This window comes from Cherax quadricarinatus, chromosome 6, assembly GCF_038502225.1.
Source record: "Cherax quadricarinatus isolate ZL_2023a chromosome 6, ASM3850222v1, whole genome shotgun sequence".
In the NCBI taxonomy this organism is placed as follows: domain Eukaryota; kingdom Metazoa; phylum Arthropoda; class Malacostraca; order Decapoda; family Parastacidae; genus Cherax; species Cherax quadricarinatus.
The window spans coordinates 72,709,518-72,725,162 of NC_091297.1; the positions used below are offsets into that span (position 1 = coordinate 72,709,518).

The window sequence follows — 15,645 nt, forward strand, 5'->3', positions numbered from 1 at the left end:
CTTATAGATCACTGTATTTAGCTTTTCTAGATTTTTTCCACCTCCACCACAACAAATACTATTTTATCATTATTGTTAACTGGTGAAGATTGCTGGAGGAATGTTTGCTTTCCAGTGTGTATATTGTGACCTCTGATAACTACAAGTCCACACACTGTATACGTCTCGTATTTCTAAAAGGAAGAAATTCCTAATGTTGGTCACTCCACCACACTAAGTAGCAGTTTGTTACTGGTTATTAGCTACGGCAACACTGGATGAAAGATGATAATATGTCTCGTTCAATGACAACTCAACACTGTTTACCTTATTTCTACAAAGCTGAACACTTTCCTTATTTCCTCAAGATTGTGAACCTTTTCGTATTTCAATAGGAATTTTGTACTCAATGGCATCACTAGATTATAGGTGAGGTACACTAGCAGGTTTAGGAAGATTAATAATACGAGCTGACCTGTGTGGTAGGTCCTGGCTACTACTGGCAACTGTTTCCAACATGAACCTATCTCTCTCTTGGCCTAACACTTGTTGTGGTATCTTATCTGTATACTACGGCACCACTGTGATATACACTATAACACTATGTATACTACGGTACCACTGTGATATACACTATAACACTATGTATACTACGGTACCACTGTGATATACACTATAACACTATGTATACTACGGTACCACTGTGATATACACTATAACACTATGTATACTACGGTACCACTGTGATATACACTATAACACTATGTATACTACGGTACTACTGTGATATACACTATAACACTATGTATACTACGGTACCACTGTGATATACACTATAACACTATGTATACTACGGTACCGCTGTGATATACACTATAACACTATGTATACTACGGTACCACTGTGATATACACTATAACACTATGTATACTACGGTACCACTGTGATATACACTATAACACTATGTATACTACGGTACTACTGTGATATACACTATAACACTATGTATACTACGGTACCACTGTGATATACACTATAACACTATGTATACTACGGTACCGCTGTGATATACACTATAACACTATGTATACTACGGTACCACTGTGATATACACTATAACACTATGTATACTACGGTACCACTGTGATATACACTATAACACTATGTATACTACGGTACCGCTGTGATATACACTATAACACTATGTATACTACGGTACCACTGTGATATACACTATAACACTATGTATACTACGGTACCACTGTGATATACACTATAACACTATGTATACTACGGTACTACTGTGATATACACTATAACACTATGTATACTACGGTACCACTGTGATATACACTATAACACTATGTATACTACGGTACCGCTGTGATATACACTATAACACTATGTATACTACGGTACCACTGTGATATACACTATAACACTATGTATACTACGGTACCACTGTGATATACACTATAACACTATGTATACTACGGTACTACTGTGATATACACTATAACACTATGTATACTACGGTACCACTGTGATATACACTATAACACTATGTATACTACGGTACCGCTGTGATATACACTATAACACTATGTATACTACGGTACCACTGTGATATACACTATAACACTATGTATACTACGGTACCACTGTGATATACACTATAACACTATGTATACTACGGTACCGCTGTGATATACACTATAACACTATGTATACTACGGTACCACTGTGATATACACTATAACACTATGTATACTACGGTACCACTGTGATATACACTATAACACTATGTATACTACGGTACTACTGTGATATACACTATAACACTATGTATACTACGGTACCACTGTGATATACACTATAACACTATGTATACTACGGTACCGCTGTGATATACACTATAACACTATGTATACTACGGTACCACTGTGATATACACTATAACACTATGTATACTACGGTACCGCTGTGATATACACTATAACACTATGTATACTACGGTACCACTGTGATATACACTATAACACTATGTATACTACGGTACCACTGTGATATACACTATAACACTATGTATACTACGGTACCGCTGTGATATACACTATAACACTATGTATACTACGGTACCACTGTGATATACACTATAACACTATGTATACTACGGTACCACTGTGATATACACTATAACACTATGTATACTACGGTACCGCTGTGATATACACTATAACACTATGTATACTACGGTACCACTGTGATATACACTATAACACTATGTATACTACGGTACCACTGTGATATACACTATAACACCATGTATACTACGGTACCACTGTGATATACACTATAACACCATGTATACTACGGTACCACTGTGATATACACTATAACACTATGTATACTACGGTACCACTGTGATATACACTATAACACCATGTATACTACGGTACCACTGTGATATACACTATAACACTATGTATGACACTATTATCAGGGAAACTTTCTTTCCTCTGACAATATTGTTCTAATATTTTTGTTATTTGCAGACGGCATGCTATGCCTATAGTTCCCCTCTGGAAGTATGGTTCGGCTTTGTTATTGAACACTAATTCCCTTTTTTGACTCAGTGCATACTTTTTTCTGCTAGATTAGTTCCAAGCGCTGGAGGGATGTATCTGATAAGTTCACTGGATCAGTTTAAAGTTCTAACACGCAGGAGAGACCGAGAAAATCACGAAAAACATGGAGCACGGCAGAGCACGCGGAGCACGAAGCTGACGGACAATGATACTAGTCACGCTTTTCGAATTTTCGGGATATCTTAAGTTAAATGTACCTATTGTACTGTTTATGTGTACCTACAACAATATTGTTCTCTCTGAACCAGTGTACAAGTTTATGTACTACTGTATGTACAAAAAATTGTAGCTTCCGTAAACATAACTTATGCGATTTTATTTTATGAGAGACAAAAATTACAACACAAAGCATGAGACACAGAACAATGTACAACACGAAGCATGAGACGCAGAACAATGTACAACACGAAGCATGAGACACAGAACAATGTACAACACGAAGCATGAGACACAGAACAATATATAATACGAAGCATTAGACACAAAACAATGTATAACACGAACCACTAGATACAGAACAATGTATAACACGAAGCATGAGACACACAACAATGTATAACACGAAGCATGAGACACAGAAAATGTATAACACAATGCAACAGACACAGAAGAATGAATAACACGAAGCACCAGACACAGAACAATGAATAACTCGAAGCACGAGACACAGAACAATGAATAACACGAAGCTTCTGGCCTACAGGTAATACCAAAGGGATTCCCTCACGACTGCGGCAACATAATAAGCTCAGGAGGGAGGTTGGTGGTTACCTTCCCTGACGTTGTGGATGTTCCCACCAGGACCTTCACTACCAGGATTCTTCTCCTCTGCTGCGCCCTCAACCTGGTGTGTCAAGCAGCTCTTCACTGTATTTCATTAAGGACCCGTGAGGGTCTATCAGCGCAGGTATTTAGGCTGGTCTTGATGAACACTGGCGTTGGTGAAGGATGGTGCTGGTGAACACTGGTGTTGGTGAACATTGGTGTTGTGAACAATTGTGTTAATGAACACTGATGTCGTTGAACTTTGGTGTTGGTGAACGCTGGTGTTAGTGAACACTGGTGTTGCTGAACGCTGGTGTTGTTGAAAAATGGTGTTGTTGAACACTGCTTTTGTTCAACACTGGTGTTAGTGAACACTATTGTTAGTGAACACTGGTGTTGATGAACGCTGGTGTTGGTGAACACTGCTGATCGTGAACACTGCTGTTTGTGAACATTGGTGTTGGTGAAAAATGGTCTGTAGAACACTAGTGTTGTTGAACACTGGTGTTGGTGATCGCTGGTGTTAGTGAGCACTGGTGTTAGTGAACGCTGGTGTTGTTGAACACTTTGTGTTGGTGAACAGTGGTGTTGGTGAATAATGATGTTGGTGAACACTGGTGCTGAACACCGGTGGTGGTGAACACTGGTGTTGGTGTACGCTGATGTTGGTGAACGCTGGTGTTGGTGAACACTGGTAATGGTGAACACTGGCGTTGGTGAACACTGGAGTTGGTGATCACTGGTGTTGGTGAACGCTGGTATTGATCACTGGTGTTGGTGAACAGTGGTCTTCATGAACACTGGTGTTGGTGAACGCTGGTGTTAGTGGGCACTGCTGTTGGTGAACGCTTCTGTTGGTGAACACTGGTGTTTCTGGAGTTTACCTGGAGAGAGTTCCGGGGGTCAACGCCCCCGCGGCCCGGTCTGTGACCAGGCCTCCTGGTGGATCAGAGCCTGATCAACCAGGCTGTTGCTGCTGGCTGCACGCAAACCAACGTACGAGCCACAGCCCGGCTGATCAGGAACCGACTTTAGGTGCTTGTCCAGTGCCAGCTTGAAAACTGCCAGGGGTCTGTTGGTAATCCCCCTTATGTATGCTGGGAGGCAGTTGAACAGTCTCGGGCCCCTGACACTTATTGTATGGTCTCTTAACGTGCTAGTGACACCCCTGCTTTTCATTGGGGGGATGTTGCATCGTCTGCCAAGTCTTTTGCTTTCGTAGTGAGTGATTTTCGTGTGCAAGTTCGGTACTAGTCCCTCTAGGATTTTCCAGGTGTATGTAATCATGTATTTCTCCCGCCTGTGTTCCAGGGAATACAGGTTCAGGAACCTCAAGCGCTCCCCGTAATTGAGGTGTTTTATCTCCGTTATGCGCGCCGTGAATGTTCTCTGTACATTTTGTAGGTCAGCAATTTCACCTGCCTTGAAAGGTGCTGTTAGTGTGCAGCAATATTCCAGCCTAGATAGAACAAGTGACCTGAAGAGTGTCATCATGGGCTTGGCCTCCCTAGTTTTGAAGGTTCTCATTATCCATCCTGTCATTTTTCTAGCAGATGCGATTGATACAATGTTATGGTCCTTGAAGGTGAGATCCTCCGCCATGATCACTCCCAGGTCTTTGACGTTGGTGTTTCGCTCTATTTTGTGGCCAGAATTTGTTTTGTACTCTGATGAAGATTTAATTTCCTCGTGTTTACCATATCTGAGTAATTGAAATTTCTCATCGTTGAACTTCACATTGTTTTCTGCAGCCCACTGAAAGATTCGGTTGATGTCCGCCTGGAGCCTTGCAGTGTCTGCAATGGAAGACACTGTCATGCAGATTCGGGTGTCATCTGCAAAGGAAGACACAGTGCTGTGGCTGACATCCTTGTCTATGTCGGATATGAGGATGAGGAACAAGATGGGAGCGAGTACTGTGCCTTGTGGAACAGAGCTTTTCACCGTAGCTGCCTCGGACTTTACTCTGTTGACGACTACTCTTTGTGTTCTGTTAGTGAGGAAATTATAGATCCATCGACCGACTTCCTGTTATCCCTTTAGCACGCATTTTGTGCGCTATTACGCCATGGTCACACTTGTGGAAGGCTTTTGCAAAGTCTGTATATATTACATCTGCATTCTTTTTATCTTCTAGTGCATTTAGGACCTTGTCGTAGTGATCCAATAGTTGAGACAGACAGGAGCGACCTGTTCTAAACCCATGTTGCCCTGGGTTGTGTAACTGATGGGTTTCTAGATGGGTGGTGATCTTGCTTCTTAGGACCCTTTCAAAGTTTTTATGATATGGGATGTTAGTGCTATCGGTCTGTAGTTCTTTGCTGTTGCTTTACTGCCCCCTTTGTGGAGTGGGGCTATGTCTGTTGTTTTTAGTAACTGTGGGATGACCCCCGTGTCCATGCTCTCCTCTGACTTATGCTCTGATATTAAGAATCTTAATAGTAACTGTCATGGAGTAACTCTGGGTAGTGATAATTTCAGAAATTGTGTAAAAACAAAGATGAATAGGAAAAATGTGCAGAAGAAAAAACATATGATGGTATTTTATGCTAACAGTCGAAGTGCAAGAAATAAAATTAATGAACTACGTTTGGTAGCATGTGCTGGGAACTTTGATATCATTGCATTAACTGAAACGTGGTATGATTTAAAGAGTCGGGATATGACTGCTGAGTGTAATATTCAGGGATTTAAGTTGTTCAATGTGGATAGATGTAATGGGAAGGGGGGAGGAGTTGCATTGTATGTTCGAGAAAATATTAATTGTTGCATAAAAACAGGTATAAAAATAGATGGAGCAGTAACAGAGTCTGTTTGGGTAGAGTTCATGGAGGGTCAAGAAAAACTAATTCTAGGTGTAATATACCGACCTCCAGGCTTGGATCACGATAGAGGGAGACTTCTTTGGGACGAGATTGTTAGGGCTTCTGGACACAGTAACATAGTCATAGTAGGGGACTTTAACTTTAGCCAAATTGACTGGAATTCTTTGACAGGTAATCTAGAGTCCAGTGACTTCATGGAAACAGTTCAGGACTGTTTTCTGAAACAGAGTGTAACTGAGCCTACCAGGGGTAATAATTTGCTAGACCTAGTCTTGTCAAATAAGGAAACACTCGTGAATAATCTGGAGATCACTGAAGAGCTTGGCGCAAGTGATCACAAATCCATCACCTTTAGCATTAATTGGGAATGCAAGAATAATGATAATACAGTAAAAATCCCTGATTTTCGTTCTGCCGATTATAATGGACTTAGGGAACATCTGTCTAATCTTGATTGGGGTTATCTAGCTAATGATTTTATTGACGATAATCATACTTATGAATATGAAGGGATCTGCTTTTATGATTGTTTTCTTAATAATGTACACAGTGCCCAGAGTATATACATTCCCCAGAGAGAAATTAGGTCTAATAATAACGATCCCAAATGGGTTAACAGGAGGCTAAAGCATCTATTATGGGAGAAAAGGGGAATTTATAGGCGCATCAGAAGAGGAGAGGTTAACCTTACTGACCAATATGTTCAGCTTAAAAGAGAAGTAAAAAAGGCGATTAGAAAGGCTAAACGTGACTATGAAATTAGAGTCGCTAATGAATCAAAGACTAATCCAAAGGGGTTCTTTCAAGTGTATAGGACGAAGGTGAAGGAAAAAGTAGGACCTCTGAAATCTGGGAATGGACAGCTGACGGATAATGAACTGGAAATGTGTTCCATATTTAATGACTATTTTTTGTCAGTTTTTACACAGGAAGATGTAAATGAGATTCCAGTAATTAACAATTATTTAGTTCCTGATGAATTTAAGTTAACTAATATTACTGTCACGAGGGACATGGTTATTAAACAGATAGACAAACTGAAACAAAATAAGTCCCCGGGACCCGATGAGTTGTTTTCAAGGGTACTTAAGGAATGCAAGATGGAGCTTAGTCAGCCATTAACGAGTGTATTCAATGCGTCCATCCTTACCAGTGTTGTGCCAGAGTTGTGGAAGATGGCTAATGTGGTTCCTATATTCAAATCAGGGGATAAGTCCACTCCTTCAAATTACCGTCCAATAAGCCTGACATCTATAGTGGGCAAGTTATTAGAATCAATTATAGCTGACATTATCAGAAGTCACCTTGAAGAGCATAACTTGATAAATGAATCTCAGCATGGATTCGCGAGAGGTCGTTCCTGCTTGACAAACTTACTGACGTTCTTCAATAGAACATTTGAGGCAGTTGACAGTGATAAGGAATATGATATTGTTCATTTGGATTTTAGTAAAGCCTTCGACAGAGTACCTCACAAGAGACTCTTAAGAAAAGTGGCAGCTCATGGTATAGGAGGTAAAGTTCTAGCATGGATTGAGGCATGGCTTACCAACAGAAAGCAGAGAGTTACCATTAATGGAGTGAAATCTGAATGGGGATTGGTCACTAGTGGCGTTCCACAAGGATCAGTTTTAGGCCCTCTCTTGTTCATAATTTACATTAATGACCTTGATGAAGGGATTACTTGTGACATGAGTAAGTTTGCCGATGATACAAAGATAGGCCGTATAATTCACTCTGAGGAGGATATCAATGAACTCCAGGACGATTTGAACAAATTAATGTCTTGGTCTGAAAAATGGCAGATGAAGTTTATAGATGAATGGTTCAGAGAACCGACATGTTGATAAATTAGACACATGTGCAACTCTTGGGTATCTTTATTGAGGAAACGTTTCGCCACACAGTGGCTTCATCAGTCCATACAAAGGAGAATCTTGAAGAACAGGAGGAGAATGAGGTAATCAGTCCCTCAACCTTGAGTCGATGTGGTCAGTCCATCAATCTTGATGGACTGATGGACTGACCACATCGACTCAAGGTTGAGGGACTGATTACCTCATTCTCCTCCTGTTCTTCAAGATTCTCCTTTGTATGGACTGATGAAGCCACTGTGTGGCGAAACGTTTCCTCAATAAAGATACCCAAGAGTTGCACATGTGTCTAATTTATCAGATGAAGTTTAATGTGGATAAGTGTAAGGTACTTGCCCTTGGTAATGAAAATAACCCTCGAAGCTATAATCTAGGTGAAGTAGAGCTTGGTCATACAGAATGTGAAAAAGACTTGGGAGTCATGGTAAGCAGAAATCTAAAGCCAAGACAGCAGTGCCTTAGTGTGCGCAACAAGGCCAACAGATTACTTGGATTTATCTCAAGAAGTATAAGCAACAGAAGTCCAAAAGTTATTTTACAGCTCTATACATCACTAGTGAGGCCTCATTTAGATTATGCTGCTCAGTTTTGGTCCTCTTACTACAGGATGGACATAGACTCATTAGAGAACATACAGTGAAGACCTGTTTGTGTGCTCTTGAGTGGTGACCTGTACTTTGAGTGCTGACCTGTACTTAACTCTGTGAAGAAGTGTCTTGTTTGCTCCCGTGGACTGAACCAAGATGCCGTCCATCGAGCAACTTTACCAGCAACTTAAGGAAGAATTGAGGGCAGCGAAGATGGAGATACGGCGATTGACCGAGGAAAACAAGAGGATTCGTAGTAGTCCTCCTGTTTCGAGTCCTCAGGTCAAGAAGGGATCGTGGTCAGTGGCTGGACAGCAGGGGACGACGAAGTTGACGATCAAGAAGACGAATGGAAAGCCAGAAACGATGAAGAAGAAAGAGACTGCTGTGGATACTCCCGTGGAAACCTCCAACGCATTCTCGGTGCTACCCGACGAATGTGAGTCTACTACTGGGATCGTCACGACGAACGACAACAAGGAAGGTAAGAATATTGTTGTTGTTGGGGATAGCCAGGTTAGATACATGGATAGGGCATTCTGCTTGAAGGACAGGAGTAGGAGACAAAGGGTATGCTTTCCTGGGGCTGGGATGGAGGACATTGTTAGCCGGCTTGACAACATCATGAACGGTAATGGGATCAATCCTATTATTTGTCTCAGTGCTGGAGGCAATGATGTAGGCAAGCGTAGAAGTGAGGATTTAGTTAGAAAGTTCAGGGCAGCTATAGACATGATTAGGAAGAAGGGGGGGCGCCCTGTTATATGTGGCATTTTGCCAAGAAGAGGTGTTGGTAATGAATGGTTGTCCAGAGCAATTGGTATTAATTGTTGGCTGGATAAACACTGTAAGGATAATGCAGTACCATTCATTGACAACTGGGACAACTTCTATGGCCGAAATGACATGTATGCCAGGGATGGGGTTCACTTATCCAGGGCAGGTGTGGGTTTTCTTGCTAACTCAGTTGAGGGGGTTGTTAGGACTTTAAACTAGGATTAGTTAGAGGTATGGGTTTAGAAATGATTAATAATGAGTGTATATATATTGACTTATGCTCTGATATTAAGAATCTTAATAGTAACTGTCATGGAGTAACTCTGGGTAATGATAATTTCAGAAATTGTGTAAAAACAAAGATAAATAGCAAAAATGTGCAGAAGAAAAAACATATGATGGTATTTTATGCTAACAGTCGAAGTGCAAGAAATAAAATTAATGAACTACGTTTGGTAGCATGTGCTGGGAACTTTGATATCATTGCATTAACTGAAACGTGGTATGATTTAAAGAGTCGGGATATGACTGCTGAGTGTAATATTCAGGGATTTAAGTTGTTCAATGTGGATAGATGTAATGGGAAGGGGGGAGGAGTTGCATTGTATGTTCGAGAAAATATTAATTGTTGCATAAAAACAGGTATAAAAATAGATGGAGCAGTAACAGAGTCTGTTTGTTGATGAATGGTTCAGAGAACCGACATGTTGATAAATTAGACACATGTGCAACTCTTGGGTATCTTTATTGAGGAAACGTTTCGCCATACAGTGGCTTCATCAGTCCATACAAAGGAGAATCTCGAAGAACAGGAGGAGAATGAGGTAATCAGTCCCTCAACCTTGAGTCGATGTGGTCAGTCCATCAATCTTGAATAGAATACGGCATACGTGCTGAGAAGGAGCTTATAAACCGTTGGCAGGAGAGGTGCAGAAGTCATAGGTCGTGTAACATTTGTTCAATGTTGAAGTAGGTCGTGCCCAAGAATTAGGCAAGCGAAGAATTCCCAAGTACTGCAACTTCTTGGGATCTTAATACTTGGGAATTCTTCGCTTGCCTAATTCTTGGGCACGACCTACTTCTACATTGAACAAATGTTACACGACCTATGACTTCTGCACCTCTCCTGCCAACGGTTTATAAGCTCCTTCTCAGCACGTATGCCGTATTCTATTCAAGATTGATGGACTGACCACATCGACTCAAGGTTGAGGGACTGATTACCTCATTCTCCTCCTGTTCTTCGAGATTCTCCTTTGTATGGACTGATGAAGCCACTGTGTGGCGAAACGTTTCCTCAATAAAGATACCCAAGAGTTGCACATGTGTCTAATTTATCAGAGTCTGTTTGGGTAGAGTTCGTGGAGGGTCAAGAAAAACTAATTCTAGGTGTAATATACCGACCTCCAGGCTTGGATCACGATAGAGGGAGACTTCTTTGGGACGAAATTGTTAGGGCTTCTGTACACAGTAACGTAGTCATAGTAGGGGACTTTAACTTTAGCCAAATTGACTGGAATTCTTTGACAGGTAATCTAGAGTCCAGTGACTACATGGAAACAGTTCAGGACTGTTTTCTGAAACAGAGTGTAACTGAACCTACCAGGGGTAATAATTTGCTAGACCTAGTCTTGTCAAATAAGGAAACACTCGTGAATAATCTGGAGATCACTGAAGAGCTTGGCGCAAGTGATCACAAATCCATCACCTTTAGCATTAATTGGGAATGCAAGAATAATGATAATACAGTAAAAATCCCCGATTTTCGTTCTGCCGATTATAATGGACTTAGGGAACATCTGTCTAATCTTGATTGGGGTTATCTAGCTAATGATTTTATTGACGATAATCATACTTATGAATATGAAGGGATCTGCTTTTATGATTGTTTTCTTAATAATGTACACAGTGCCCAGAGTATATACATTCCCCAGAGAGAAATTAGGTCTAATAATAACGATCCCAAATGGGTTAACAGGAGGCTAAAGCATCTATTAGGGGAGAAAAGGGGAATTTATAGGCACATCAGAAGAGGAGAGGTTAACCTTACTGACCAATATGTTCAGCTTAAAAGAGAAGTAAAAAAGGCGATTAGAAAGGCTAAACGTGACTATGAAATTAGAGTCGCTAATGAATCAAAGACTAATCCAAAGGGGTTCTTTCAAGTGTATAGGACGAAGGTGAAGGAAAAAGTAGGACCTCTGAAATCTGGGAATGGACAGCTGACGGATAATGAACTGGAAATGTGTTCCTTATTTAATGACTATTTTTTGTCAGTTTTTACACAGGAAGATGTAAATGAGATTCCAGTAATTAACAATTATTTAGTTCCTGATGAATTCAAGTTAACTAATATTACTGTCACGAGGGACATGGTTATTAAACAGATAGACAAACTGAAACAAAATAAGTCCCCGGGACCCGATGAGTTGTTTTCAAGGGTACTTAAGGAATGCAAGATGGAGCTTAGTCAGCCATTAACGAGTGTATTCAATGCGTCCATCCTTACCAGTGTTGTTAGGTAAGACACATATGCAACAGTTAGACAACTTTATTCCGAAACGTTTCGCCTACACAGTAGGCTTCTTCAGTCGAATACAGAAAGTAGGCAGGAACAGTAGAGATGTGAAGACGATGTAATCAGTCCATCACCCTTAAAGTCGTAGAATTTGAGGTTGTCAGTCCCTCGGCCTGGAGAAGTTCGGTTCCATAGTCAGGAACTATCTGAAGATTAAGCGACAGTGCGGAGACTTAAATACTGTCGGAAGGAGAGGTGCAGGGTAGTAGTAGTAGTAGTAGTAGTAGTAGTAGTAGTGAGAGGCAACTGAGAGGTCATGTCCCTCTCAGATCCAACCCTTCTCACTTGAAAAGCTTGTCCAAGGTGTTTTCTGTACCAAGATGCCACGTGTTGCAGTGTCTGACAAGATGAACATCAAAATGGTATACAATACCGACAGGTTGTTAGGTAAGACACATATGCAACAGTTAGACAACTTTATTCCGAAACGTTTCGCCTACACAGTAGGCTTCTTCAGTCGAATACAGAAAGTAGGCAGGAACAGTAGAGATGTGAAGACGATGTAATCAGTCCATCACCCTTAAAGTCGTAGAATTTGAGGTTGTCAGTCCCTCGGCCTGGAGAAGTTCGGTTCCATAGTCAGGAACTATCTGAAGATTAAGCGACAGTGCGGAGACTTAAATACTGTCGGAAGGAGAGGTGCAGGGTAGTAGTAGTAGTAGTAGTAGTAGTAGTAGTAGTAGTGAGAGGCAACTGAGAGGTCATGTCCCTCTCAGATCCAACCCTTCTCACTTGTGACTTGAAAAAGCCCACTGTGTGGGCGAAACGTAGTCAATAAAGGATCACATTATACTGCATTTGTGTTTATATTGCCACCTAACGTCAGTGGTGACGTGTACTTAGCTTAGAGTGGTGACGTGTACTTAGCTCTGTGAAGACCTGTTCGTGTGCTCTTGAGTGGTGACCTGTACTTTGAGTGCTGACCTGTACTTAACTCTGTGAAGAAGTGTCTTGTTTGCTCCCGTGGACTGAACCAAGATGCCCTCCATCGAGCAACTTTACCAGCAACTTAAGGAAGAATTGAAGGCAGCGAAGATGGAGATACGGCGATTGACCGAGGAAAACAAGAGGGTTCGTAGTAGTCCTCCTGTTTCGAGTCCTCAGGTCAAGAAGGGATCGTGGTCAGTGGCTGGACAGCAGGGGACGACGAAGTTGACGATCAAGAAGACGAATGGAAAGCCAGAAACGATGAAGAAGAAAGAGACTGCTGTGGAAACTCCCGTGGAAACCTCCAACGCATTCTCGGCGCTACCCGACGAATGTGAGTCTACTACTGGGATCGTCACTACGAACGACAAGGAAGGTAAGAATATTGTTGTTGTTGGGGATAGCCAGGTTAGATACATGGATAGGGCATTCTGCTTGAAGGACAGGAGTAGGAGACAAAGGGTATGCTTTCCTGGGGCTGGGATGGAGGACATTGTTAGCCGGCTTGACAACATCATGAACGGTAATGGGATCAATCCTATTATTTGCCTTAGTGCTGGAGGCAATGATGTAGGCAAGCGTAGAAGTGAGGATTTAGTTAGAAAGTTCAGGACAGCTATAGACATGATTAGGAAGAAGGGGGGGCGCCCTGTTATATGTGGCATTTTGCCAAGAAGAGGTGTTGGTAATGAATGGTTGTCCAGAGCAATTGGTATTAATTGTTGGCTGGATAAACACTGCAAGAATAATGCAGTACCATTCATTGACAACTGGAACAACTTCTATGGCTGAAATGACATGTATGCCAGGGATGGGGTTCACTTATCCAGGGCAGGTGTGGGTTTTCTTGCTAACTCAGTTGAGGGGGTTGTTAGGACTTTAAACTAGGATTAGTTAGAGGTATGGGTTTAGAAATTATTAATAATGAGTATGGATATATTGACTTATGCTCTGATATTAAGAATCTTAATAGTAACTGTCATGGAGTAACTCTGGGTAATGATAATTTCAGAAATTGTGTAAAAACAAAGATGAATAGGAAAAATGTGCAGAAGAAAAAACATATGATGGTATTTTATGCTAACAGTCGAAGTGCAAGAAATAAAATTAATGAACTACGTTTGGTAGCATGTGCTGGGAACTTTGATATCATTGCATTAACTGAAACGTGGTATGATTTAAAGAGTCGGGATATGACTGCTGAGTGTAATATTCAGGGATTTAAGTTATTCAATGTGGATAGATGTAATGGGAAGGGGGGAGGAGTTGCATTGTATGTTCGAGAAAATATTAATTGTTGCATAAAAAAAGGTATAAAAATAGATGGAGCAGTAACAGAGTCTGTTTGGGTAGAGTTCGTGGAGGGTCAAGAAAAACTAATTCTAGGTGTAATATACCGACCTCCAGGCTTGTATCACGATAGAGGGAGACTTCTTTGGGACGAAATTGTTAGGGCTTCTGGACACAGTAACGTAGTCATAGTAGGGGACTTTAACTTTAGCCAAATTGACTGGAATTCTTTGACAGGTAATCTAGAGTCCAGTGACTTCATGGAAACAGTTCAGGACTGTTTTCTGAAACAGAGTGTAACTGAACCTACCAGGGGTAATAATTTGCTAGACCTAGTCTTGTCAAATAAGGAAACACTAGTGAATAATCTGGAGATCACTGAAGAGCTTGGCGCAAGTGATCACAAATCCATCACCTTTAGCATTAATTGGGAATGCAAGAATAATGATAATACAGTAAAAATCCCCGATTTTCGTTCTGCCGATTATAATGGACTTAGGGAACATCTGTCTAATCTTGATTGGGGTTATCTAGCTAATGATTTTATTGACGATAATCATACTTATGAATATGAAGGGATCTGCTTTTATGATTGTTTTCTTAATAATGTACACAGTGCCCAGAGTATATACATTCCCCAGAGAGAAATTAGGTCTAATAATAACGATCCCAAATGGGTTAACGGGAGGTTAAAGCATCTATTAGGGGAGAAAAGGGGAATTTATAGGCGCATCAGAAGAGGAGAGGTTAACCTTACTAACCAATATGTTCAGCTTAAAAGAGAAGTAAAAAAGGCGATTAGAAAGGCTAAACGTGACTATGAAATTAGAGTCGCTAATGAATCAAAGACTAATCCAAAGGGGTTCTTTCAAGTGTATAGGACGAAGGTGAAGGAAAAAGTAGGACCTCTGAAATCTGGGAATGGACAGCTGACGGATAATGAACTGGAAATGTGTTCCTTATTTAATGACTATTTTTTGTCAGTTTTTACACAGGAGATTGTAAATGAGATTCCAGTAATTAACAATTATTTAGTTCCTGATGAATTTAAGTTAACTAATATTACTGTCACGAGGGACATGGTTATTAAACAGATAGACAAACTGAAACAAAATAAGTCCCCGGGACCCGATGAGTTGTTTTCAAGGGTACTTAAGGAATGCAAGATGGAGCTTAGTCAGCCATTAACGAGTGTATTCAATGCGTCCATCCTTACCAGTGTTGTGCCAGAGAAGTGGAAGATGGCTAATGTGGTTCCTATATTCAAATCAGGGGATAAGTCCACTCCTTCAAATTACCGTCCAATAAGCCTGACATCTATAGTGGGCAAGTTATTAGAATCAATTATAGCTGACATTATCAGAAGTCACCTTGAAGAGCATAACTTGATAAATG

General features: G+C 40.8%; 1 long non-coding RNA gene across 1 annotated transcript in view; it reads left to right on the top strand.

Annotated features, from left to right (window-relative positions):
• LOC138852324 (uncharacterized) overlaps positions 1-15,645 on the top strand; it is a 107,275-nt gene that overhangs the window by 56,333 nt on the left and 35,297 nt on the right. Inside the window, exon 2 of the long non-coding RNA XR_011391645.1 lies at positions 3,331-3,474. This is a non-coding gene — a long non-coding RNA (uncharacterized lncRNA). The remainder of the gene's footprint in view (positions 1-3,330; positions 3,475-15,645) is intronic.